We start from the raw sequence: 11,913 nt of genomic DNA on the forward strand, positions 1-11,913 counted from the left end.
CCCATTGAAGGAAATTGAAATTTTATTCCACAACATTCAAAAAAGGACAGAATATATTATGAATATATTCTTGTCGCTTCCAAGTCCATAAGTATTACACACAAAGAGTCTGAAGGAAATCCATACAGTCAAATAAAAATATTACAAGTTCTTACTCCCACCACTTGGGGGTATTCTCCGTATACAGCAAAAAAATTTCCTAAAAATTACAAGGATCAAGTTTATAATTATTATGATTATAAAGAAGCCCGGTTCAATGTTTTATATTACAAAAATTATAATCACTCCTGGTTTTTCTGGTTCGACCAGAAGTGTCCAAATACTTTTCCAAAATGGTTCCATGAATGGTTCCATATTTTTGGACTAGTTAAGAAAATACTACCAGAAATGGTAGAAGAAGGATATAATTATTTCAAAGAAAATTCCAATATGAAAGAAGCAGAAAAACCTTTTTGGTTTTTCTATTATATGAGAGTTCCTTGGATTATGAGCTAGTGCTTCTCTGTAATGGATCAAAGACCACCTTGCCCTTCCATTTTTTATCTTGTAAGAATCTTCAAGGTAAAATGGTGGGATAAGTACATTCAAAATTATGCGGGTAAAGAAGCAGTCATAAGAAAAATTCAAGGATTATTGAAACGAGTAACCCAAGAAGTAAAGCAAAAAGTGGAAGCATCAACATCCTTTCATGCAGAAAAAACTAAGATAATTTCACAGTTGGTAGCAGCAAAAACAAAAGAAGAGTGGGCCTCTTTAATCAATGATGTGGCTTCTGAAGTAGCATCAGAAGAAGTAGGGTCATCATCGACTCATCCAAATAATACAGAAGAAGAGACAAATGAAGAAACAGACATAGAACAAGACCTTTATGGCGCCGACTATGAAAACTTTCAACTCGTTGCTCATAAAAAGAAATAGCAATCAAAAAAGCTAATCACCAAAAGAAAAAAGCAGATAACAAGACAAATAGATATCACGAGAAAGCAAAGACAAATAAAAGAAGCCGAAAAGAAGACGGAAAAGCAGACAACAAGACAAGCAGATATCACGAAAAAGCAAAGACAAAAAGAAAAAGAAAAGAGAAAGTTGAAGCAATTAGGGATCAGCAATAAAAGTAAGGTATCACGGGTTAGAAAAGTTAACCCAACCATTGTAAATAACCTGAGGTTTAGATAAACTTGAGTTCGGAATATCTCTATAAATTCCGCAGCTCTTAGTTATTCAAAGCATCAGGTTCTTTTGTGTATTCCTTCCCGTCTCTCTCTATTTCCCTTACCTCTCACCCACTCTACTCTTCCCTTCCTCTCCATTCCATTTCATTGTAAGTTATTCCGCTCTACTCTTTTGTCAATAATAATAAAACTGTTTTATATATCGTATATTTGTGTCCACGCATTTTTTATTTGTGTCCACGCATTTTTGGTATCCAGCTAATAATTCTCGTCTTGATATAAAATATAAATTATCTAATGCACATATTTGTAACCAAGGAATATGTTTTAAAAACATATTCATGTTAGTAAAAACATTAAGCGAACCTGCTATTTTAGGAACTCCATTTTTGGAACAAATTATACCTTTTAAAGTTGGAATAGAAGGTATAATTACTAAAATAGCTGAAAAGAAAATAATATTTGAATGGATAAGTCCTCAAATTAGTAAAGAAATTAAGATGTTAAAACAAGAATCTATATTTAGAATTAATACTATAAAAAGAAAACAAAATCAGATAAATTTTATAAATAAAGAAATTCATTATAAAAGAATAGAAGAACAAATAAAAAATAATCAAATACAACAAAGAATAGAAAATCTTTTTCAAAAATTTGAAAAAGATCTCTGTTCTGAACATCCAATGCTTTTTGGGATCGTAAAAAACATATTATAGATTTACCTTATGAGGAAAATTTTAATGAAAAACAAATACCTACTAAAGCTAGACCAATACAAATGAATCAAGAATTCTTTCTTCAAATTGAAGATCCGGGAGTGTTGGTCTCGGATAATAATTTTTTGTATTTTTATATTTAGTTTTTGGATTAAATTTTACTTTATTTATTTTCATTTCTTCTGTTTGTTTAGTAATTACATTTATTGTTTCTTTAAAACTTAAAGATTCTAATTTTTTACGGATATCCTTTAATAAATCTATTTGTTTATCTTTCATATCCCATTTTTTTAAAGTCATATTTTTAGCTTGCTCTGTTGATATAGCTTCATACTTAAATATTGGTCTTTGAGGATTTATGGTTAATTTTTCAGGATTATTTTGTTGAATATTTTGTTGTGTAATACTATTATTTTCTAATTTTTCTTCTATTCTATCCAATTGTTGTCCTATACTCTGAATAGCTATATTTGAATAATTGTTTTGTTGAACAATTTTTTGTAGTTCTTTATTCTCTTGAGTGTTGACTATTTTTAAGGGAGAAGCTATAATATTTGTTTCTCCTATTTTATATATGATTTCTTCTAACGAAGGATGAACAGAAGTAACCGAGGTATTATTTTTACACGCCCAATTTTTTGTTCTTATAGAAGTCATATTTACAGAGGGATGATTATTTTTACTAAAAGGATTAAATATTTGATTATTATAAGTATATATTTCTAACCATACAAAAAAGTCTATATGTTCTCTTAATTGTATAAGTTCTTTATAATATTCATTTTTTATGTTTTCTAATTCTATATCATTAAAATTTTTAAAATACCAATTTCTTTTTTCTTTATTTTTTGAAGACATGAACATTTCTCTTAAAATGTCTTTATTAAGTTCAAAGCCTTCTTTTCTAATTACCATTAAGGAATGGTATTCTGTAGAAGGTTTAAATTCTTTTTCTATTTGTGATTGTGTTTCAAGTTCTATATTTTCTTCTACGTTATCAGGATTTTTCCTATTAGTTGAAGTTTTCGGTATAAAAATTGGTGTAGGTATTTTTGGTGTAAAATCTACTCCTTGTAATTTATAATTCATATTGGAGTTAAATGATCTAGGAGTACCTATATTTTCATGTATTCCTAAAGGGATTGATTTATTTATTATTTCATAAATTATATCTCCATCTATATTAGTTTTTATTTCTTTTAATTTTCCTTGTTCTAAAGGGATTGGTTTATTTAATTTTGGAAAAATCCATTTTTCTGGAATTTGTATTTCACTATGTTTTATTTTCTTAGGAATTATGACTGATGTTTTAGACGGATCTCTTATTTCTATTAACATAGTTTCTCCTTTTGGACTTTCTTTTTTGGCTTTAAAGTTTTGATGGGTTTTTTGAATTCTAAACATAATTATGTATTGTACAACCATATATGTAGTTCCTTTAGCCCAAGTTCCTTTACTTTCTATTTCCATAACTAATGCTTCTTTACAGTTATGGTCCTTTAATCTAGTAACATAATTTGGAAAACAGTCAAAATATATAGGTCCTTCAAATAAATTTGATTGTATAATTCCTACTATGGATTTTTGAAATTCTCGTTCTTGTCTTCTATCTCTTAAACATATAAATATAGGTTCGTCTAATCCTAATCGGAAATTAGGTTTAACCGCAACCTGTATCATGCCTATATGCATCCAGTTATATTTTTCTTTATATTTCTTTATAGTTTCCTCAGGTATCATATATATATATTGTCTTTCTTTATTAATTCCTATTTCTTTTTTTACTGTTTGAGTGACATATGAAAAATCAAAACTAGTGACTTTATAAATTTCCTTTTCTTTAAATGTTGGCATTGACCAGTTGGTCAATAATTCCTGTATAGTTTCTGTAGTTATCTCTGATTCACCAGAAATTTGATTATTACTTATTTCTTCTAATTGGTCAGGTTCATCTATTTCCTTATTACTATTGAGACTTATACTCTTAATGCTTAGTCTATCTCCTTTATCAGAATCAGATCCTATTATCTTTTTAAACCAGTCCATCTATTTGTTTTAACTAATTTTAATCCTACTGTTTATGATTTTTCTTGGTTTAATGGGAACACCACTGCCTAATCCAACGGACTTACTCTCATTGCCGGGTACGGGCTCTTAGGTTTACCAACGTTTTCACCACAGAAAAAGCACAACAGTAATAATAAAACAGTTTAAACAAATATATAAACAGTTTAACAAAATAACTAGGCTCTGATACCAAAAATGCGTGGACACAAATATACGATATATAAAACAATTTTATTATTATTGATAAAAGAGTAGAGCGGAATAACTTACAATAGAATGGAATGGAGAGGAAGGGAAGAGTAGAGTGGGTGAGACGTAAGGGAAATAGAGAGAGAGGGGAAGGAATACACAAAAGAACCTGATGCTTTGAATAACTAAGAGCTGCGGAATTTATAGAGATATTCCGAACTCAAGTTTATCTAAACCTCAGGTTATTTACAATGGTTGGGTTAACTTTTCTAACCCGTGATACCTTACTTTTATTGCTGATCCCTAATTGCTTCAACTTTCTCTTTTCTTTTTCTTTTTGTCTTTGCTTTTTCGTGATATCTGCTTGTCTTGTTGTCTGCTTTTCCGTCTTCTTTCCGGCTTCTTTTATTTGTCTTTGCTTTCTCGTGATATCTATTTATCTTGTTATCTGCTTTTTTCTTTTGGTGATTAGCTTTTTTGATTGCTATTTCTTTTTATGAGCGACGAGTTGAAAGTCTCCATAGTCGGCGCCATAAAGGTCTTGTTCTATGTCTGTTTCTTCATTTGTCACTTCTTCTGTATTATTTGGATGAGTCGATGATGACCTTAGATACTACTTGAGAAGCCACATCATTGATTAAAGAGGAATTTTAATTTGTAAATATTAAAGTATTAATATTGTAAGAGATTGACTTGTAAATATAAAAGTTTTACTTGTAAGTGTTGAATATTTACTTGATGTTTAACTTTTAAACTTTGAATTATTAATATTTTAATAAAAAATTTACTTCAAAAATTAATTACAACCAAATCTTATGGGACTTGGGTGTATTTTTAAAATTTGTAAGATTTATTTGTAAATAAGTTTTTTATATCAAACTTGTTTGTAATTTGCCTTTTGTTAAATTTCAAATGCTAATCTTATTTATAAGGTCATTTTACAAAATTAAAAAGTGCTTCTAATTGTAATGTGTCCAATAAAAAGATGAAATAATCTTTCAATTTTATCTTTTAACTTGAAAAAATATTTCCACAAATAAAAATGTTATTCATGATCTTCCTTTAACTAATAAGAATATAATTGGAAATTTGAGATATTTTCTAACAAATAAAGTAACATGCTTTCTTGATCTAGTCCTAATTATAAGGAAAGATTTTAAAGTTTTATTTGATATTAAATGCAGGATAAAGATGTAGTAGTTAATTTTTTTCCAGTATGTTCCTCCTCAATTGCACAAAGTTGTAATTTCAAGATAAATTTTATTCTGGTCATTAATTTTAATGAAGAGTAAAATTAAGAAGCTATATTTTTACAAGCTTAAGAATATTGATCATCTTCGCCCAAAAAAAAAAAGAATATTAATTATCATTCTTTAAGAGTTGTGAGTTTGGTTAATTTTGTCCTATAACTAGGGTTGATGAGAGAAATAACTTTTCTTAAAATACATTAAAAAAAGATTTCAAATTAAACGCCTTATAAATTAGATTGGGAGAGTATCAAAATTGGATCTGGCTTTACGCTTATTTAGGACTAATGATGCATGCTTACTTAACCTCAGTTAATTAATGGATTGAGTCAAATAATTGTTATAGAACATGAAATTAATATTTTTCCTGAAAGGTACTTTTAAATAAGCATTCCTAATTTTTTTTTTACCGCCACTGTGTGCCCTAAATGGAATTTATTCATTAAATTTCAAAAAATAGAGAATGAAAAAAATATTAAAATAGAGATATACTTCCACTAGAGCACAATATATGTCATTGTTAAATAATTCATGGTTTATTAAAAATGTTAGTTGAAATCATACTTTTTTAAAAATATTCACATCCTTTCATTTATGTCCCTTCAAAATTCTTAGTAATAACACATGCATTGTCTTTAAATAATGAGAATTTAAAGCCAAGGAATAAAACAAAGCAAGGGCATAAATGAAAAGAAAATGTAAAATTTATCCAATGCCTATATTTTGGATTGAGGAATGTTTTTAGAAAGTAACTTATGGTGTGTTCTAAAGCGAGTGATTCATTATATCATCTCATGTTGGTGCATCATACTAAATTTTCTCCATTTTTTCCCCCGCAGTTTATGTGCAGGTTCTTCATATTTATGGCTTCACTCGTATTCCCATGTGCTTTCTTTGCTTCCAAATAGTTGAATTTCTTCAGGTCCAGAAATAAATTTAATTGCACGTTATTTTGAGGTAAAGTGATCGTATTTGCTTATTATTAAATTATGAATTTTGATCTATGGTTATATATGGCTTTTAATTATGAACTATTTTGATCTATGGTTATAAAAACTATGATAAAAACAAATTGAAATTAATTCTTATATCAAAATTACTACTAAATTTTACGAGAATTGCTATTCCTATTATATTTTAAAAGTTAGTAGTATTTTTTAAAGAAAAATAATAACTGATTTTTCTTGAAAATTAAACAAGTTTTACTATTTTAAATGGCATTATAATACATACATACATACGTACGTAGGTACATATGTATGTATGTATATTCTAGAAAGTTCTTATTTACTAGTAGAAGAACCTTCATATATGTTTGTATTTTTTATATTAGGAGGAGATGGAGATAGTACTTTAAATCAAGTAAATTGGATTAGTATGTATTTAATGAAACAATTAGGGTGTTATATAAATGAAAATATAAATGATTTAGAGCATTTATTTAAGCAAGAAGAATTAATAAAAATGTTACCAGAAGAAGTACAAATAATATTACAAAAAGAAAATCCTAAAGAAAAAATGATAAGACTAAGAGAATTAGCAAAACCTTTAGAACAAAAAATATATGAAATAAAAAAAGATTGTTATGAACAAATTAGAGAATTAAAATATGATACAGAATATATAAAAAATCAAATAAGTTTAATAAAAAAATAATACTCATAGAATTATGGATGCATTAGGAATAAATCCAACTCAAATAATTGATGAATGTTCATAAATAAATATGATGAGAATAATTGAAGAATCAGATAATATGTCAGAAGAAAAAATAAAAAAACAAGATATGCATGAAAATATAAAACAAACAAAAATAGTAACAGAAAAATTGCAAAAAGGACAAGAAGTTATAAATAAAAATATATGGACTATATATGAACAAATTGAAAAATTAGAATTAGAAATTTATGATAAGAAAAATTGAACTAATTATGCAAAAAATAAAAAGATAGAAAGAAAACAAGAAGTAAAACTTACAAGACAACAAGAAATAGATTATGAAGAAGGTAGTAGATTAGCAAAAATTATGTTGGGAAATTATAACTATAAACCAAAAAGATATAATAACCAAAATCAACAAAAAAGAAATATAATATGGTTAAAACATTAGATGAAGAAGATATGAGTGAAATAGATCAACAAGAGTTAGAAGAATTGATAGAAATTGAAGAAAAAGAAAAACTAAAAGAAATGAAAGAAGAATATGGTCATTTATTAAATAAGAATTATAATAAAGCTATTATAAATATGAAAAATTCACAATTACAACCTTATGATCCATCCTTTATTCCCCCAAATTTAGAAAGTGAAGCATATAATAATATGAATGTAGGATCAAGTAAAGTAACAGAAGATGAAAGAATAATGGAATTAGATGAAAGAGAAGTAGAATATCAACCAAATTTTGATAAATCTTATAAAGAAAATTGTAATATACCTTTTGAAGCTACTTTTAATACAGCTAAAAATAATGAATATATTCCAACACCATTAGCATAATATGAAAATAGACAAATATCAAATGCAGGAGTATGGTTAAATTTAGACCGTAATTTAGATAATGATAAAGTATTAGAAGAATGGGAAAAAATAACTTTAATATCTTTAATAGGAAAAAACATAGACCCACAAACAATAACTTTATTAATAGAATAAACATTTTTAGGAAATTTATAAAATTGGTGGACTAGTAAACCTCAAGAATTTAGAGATCAATTAAGAAAATTAGATAAAAGTTATACTAATAAAAGAGAATATTATTCTATGATTGTATCAAATTATCAAAAAGTTATTAAGAATGAATTTGTAGGATTAAGTCAAGATATATATGAAATAGCTGAACAAAAAATGCAATAAAAATGTTACGTGAAATAGAAATATGTTCATTAGAACCTAAATATTTAAATGCTTTTATTTATTAATATAAAAAATTATTATTATGAAGCAAGATTAGAAGACTTAAAATAAGAAAGATTTTATTTAGATTTGTTTTGTAGAAAATTACCACTTTTAATATCAGATACAATATTAAAAGATTATTAAAAGATTATTATAAAACATTTAGAATAACATCAAAAGGAGAAGAAATTATAGATGATCTTAATAGAGGACCAATAAATGTATTTAATAAAGTAGATACTATAGGAAGAAGAGAAAATTTTTAAGAGAATATTTATCAGATAAATGTAAAAATGTATGGAGAAATATGAAATATTATAAGACTAATAAAATAATATTAAGATGTGGAGAATTTCAAAAACTACATAAATAGGGATGTAAATCAAAAAAATATAAAAAGAAAAAGAAAAAAGAAGAGTTAAATATAAATTTAAAAGTTACCCAAAAAATAAATTTTATAAAAATATAAACCAAGAAAAATTTTTAAGAAAAAAGGAAAAAAAGAGAATAAATTATAAAAAGAAACTTAAAAAAAATGTAAATGCAATAATTGTGGAGAAATAGGACATATTTCACCTAACTGTCCAAAAAAAAAAATAATAAAAATATTACAAGAAGCTTATGGAAATGATTTAGAACCATTAGAATTCAATGATAATTTATCTGAAATGGAAAGTGAAATAGAACAATCAAATATAGAAATATATAAGTTAAAAATAATAAGTGAAATTGAAATAAAAAATAGTGAATTTGAAAATGAATGTAGCTATATATATATGTGGTGAATAAGATAGAAGATGAGACTAAAAGTAGTAATAACCAATAAGAATATGATGAATATGAGGAAGTTATAAGTGTAGAAGTAGGGATAGTTTAAAAAAGAATGACTTTTAATTAAGATTGTATAGTGATGGTGTCATTAGAAGATGTGTCCCTGATGTTGAGATTGATGATGTGTTGAGGATGTGTCATACTTATGTATGTGGTGGTCATTTTGGGGTTAGGAAGACCGGGCAGAAGGTCTTGGATTATGGTTTATATTGGCCATCTCTTTTTAAACATGCACATCAATTTTGCAAAGCATGTCATACATGTCAACATTTTGGGAGATCAAGCTTATCCTCCAAAAGATTGTGAGACCGAATAGGAAGGATTGGAGCTCAAGACTTGAGGAGGCTCTTTGGGCATATCAGACTGCTTTCAAGACACCCATTGGGATGTCTCCATTTAGGTTGGTTTATGGTAAGCAATGTCACCTCCCAGTGGAGATTGAGCACAAAGCCAATTGGGCTGTAAAGGCTTGTGCATTTGGTGAAGAGGGTGTAGCTACCTCTAGGAAGCTCCAACTTTAAGAATTGGAGGAGTTGAGATTGGAGGCATATGAGAGCTCTAAATTGTACAAGGAAAGAGCTAAATTCATTCATGATAAATGTATTTTGAGGAAACATTTTCAGGTGGGAGATAAAGTGCTAAAGTTCAAGACAAGGCTCAAGCTCATTGGTGGCAAACTTCAATCCAAATGAGAGGGCCCTTACATTGTGGAGGAAATTTTTGACTATGGCACTCTCACCCTCAAAGATCCTCAAAGTGGCTTAATATTCAAGGCAAATGGCCACTTGTGCAAGAGGTTTCATGAGGGTGAAGCTTCCATATTGCTTGCCAAAATGAGATTCAAAGATCCTCCATGAGTCTTCAAAGGTTATATCTCTCCTTCTTATTTCTTTTTGATTGATATGGTTGATTCACAAAGCACACAAGTAGAGCACTAATTGGGATATGTTTGCTGTCAAATATGCACACATGTGGTACACCATTCTTTGCTTGTGTTTGTGTTTATGAATATCATTTTGAGTTCAAGTGTGGGGGGGAGATGCAACCTGATTCATTAGGTTTGGAAAAAAAAATTTGAAATTTCTTTTCCTTTGTTATGTTAGTTTTTGATGTTTCTTTGTTTTCCTTTATTTTTGTTGCTGTTTGGTTTAGGGTTTAAAAAAAAGACCTTTTTCCACACTTTTACATGCTGTACATATTTGATTTAATTCTTTCCATTATGTGTTTTGCATGCATTAGGGACAATGTATTGTTTAAGTGTAGGGTTTTGTGAGCAATCTTGAGTTTTGAAGATGATCTTGGTGTTTGCATTTGAGTTTGAACTCTTGAGATGTTGCTTTCTTTAGCTTAAATCTATTTTGAAGCAAGAAACCATTGGTTGAGTGTAATTGATTAAGAGAGGCAAGAATAAACCATATGGAAGGGGCCTTCAATCGTTGAGAGTTCTATGTTCCTTGGTTTTATTAATCCTCTATAACTTGTTTTCTCTCTTACTTGAGGCTACACTTGTGCATTGGTTCATCATTAAAGTGCCCAAGGCTTTTTAACTAACCCTTGATTACTTGATTATCCCTTGTTTAGCCAAATAAAACCTTCCTTGGTTTTGTCATTTTTAAACACTTGACCATATTTTGGATAGATTGCATGTATCTTCATTTAGTATGTTTCAATGTGCATTGACTACTCTTTATTAAATTTAGTAGATAACATCTATTGGGATCTATTTCATTCATTCACATTGGCCATACCATTCCATTGTTATGATTAGGGAGATTCCTTGAGTTGTATCCAAGTATTGGAAGCTATGCCTTGAGAAAGAAAAAAATGAATAGAAAAAAAAACAGAACAGTAAGGTTTAAGTGTGAGAAAAAGAAAAAAAATAAGTTATAAAGAAGAATAAAAGATTGTAGAAAGAAAAAAAATATGTTTGAGGAAAAAGATCCAAAGTGGATCAAAGAAAAGCAAAAGAAAGAGTTTGAATAAGCAAGCTTCCTTGGGTTTGTTATTTAATTCACTTATTTCCACTTATAGATTCACATCTCATCTCTATTATCTCTATCTACTTTACTCTTGGTCATTTATTCATTCCATCCATGATCCCTATTATGTTATCTATTTGGTTTAGTTTTGAGTAGTCTTGTATATTGTGCATATTTACATTGTGGCCAAGACAAGTTTCTTGAGCCAATCACTACCATTTTCACATGCAATTCTAAGTTTAACCTTCATTGAGCACGTTATAACCCTTTGAAAGTCCATATGATTCTTGAGATCCTTTGCATGTTAGTAGTGGAGAGATAGAGGGATTACAAGCTTATGGTAGGATGACTTGCCAAGGAACTTGAGTGATATTTGTATCCTTATACACCAAAGAAGTGTAAGAAACTAGACAACATATTCTTCAAACTACCTCATTTAAAGGTCTTGGGATTGCAAAATGCCCAAAGTTCCAACCATCAATTTTCCAATGTTCTATTGCTCAAAGTCTAGTGCAATTGGAAGATTTAGACATTGAAGATTGTGAGGAGCTGCAAAGTTTAATTGCATGTAATAGTTTGGGAGAAGAAATAGTTGATGTTGATAATCAAAAGAGTATTACTATTCCCAAAGTTAAAAATCTCTTCAAATTGAAAGATGTGGCAAATTTGGAAGTGGTGTTGTCACTCCAACCTGGAGACTTTCCCATGTTGGAAGATTTATTTTTATCATATTGTGAAAATCTAAAATACATATTTGGTGAATATAGAGATGTGGGTCAATTTTCACCACAAGAAACTATACTCCGCTCACTAA

The sequence above is a fragment of the Prosopis cineraria genome, unplaced genomic scaffold (genome assembly GCF_029017545.1).
Source record: "Prosopis cineraria cultivar Desert tree isolate PC_DT_omini unplaced genomic scaffold, ASM2901754v1 PC8, whole genome shotgun sequence".
Classification (NCBI taxonomy): domain Eukaryota; kingdom Viridiplantae; phylum Streptophyta; class Magnoliopsida; order Fabales; family Fabaceae; genus Prosopis; species Prosopis cineraria.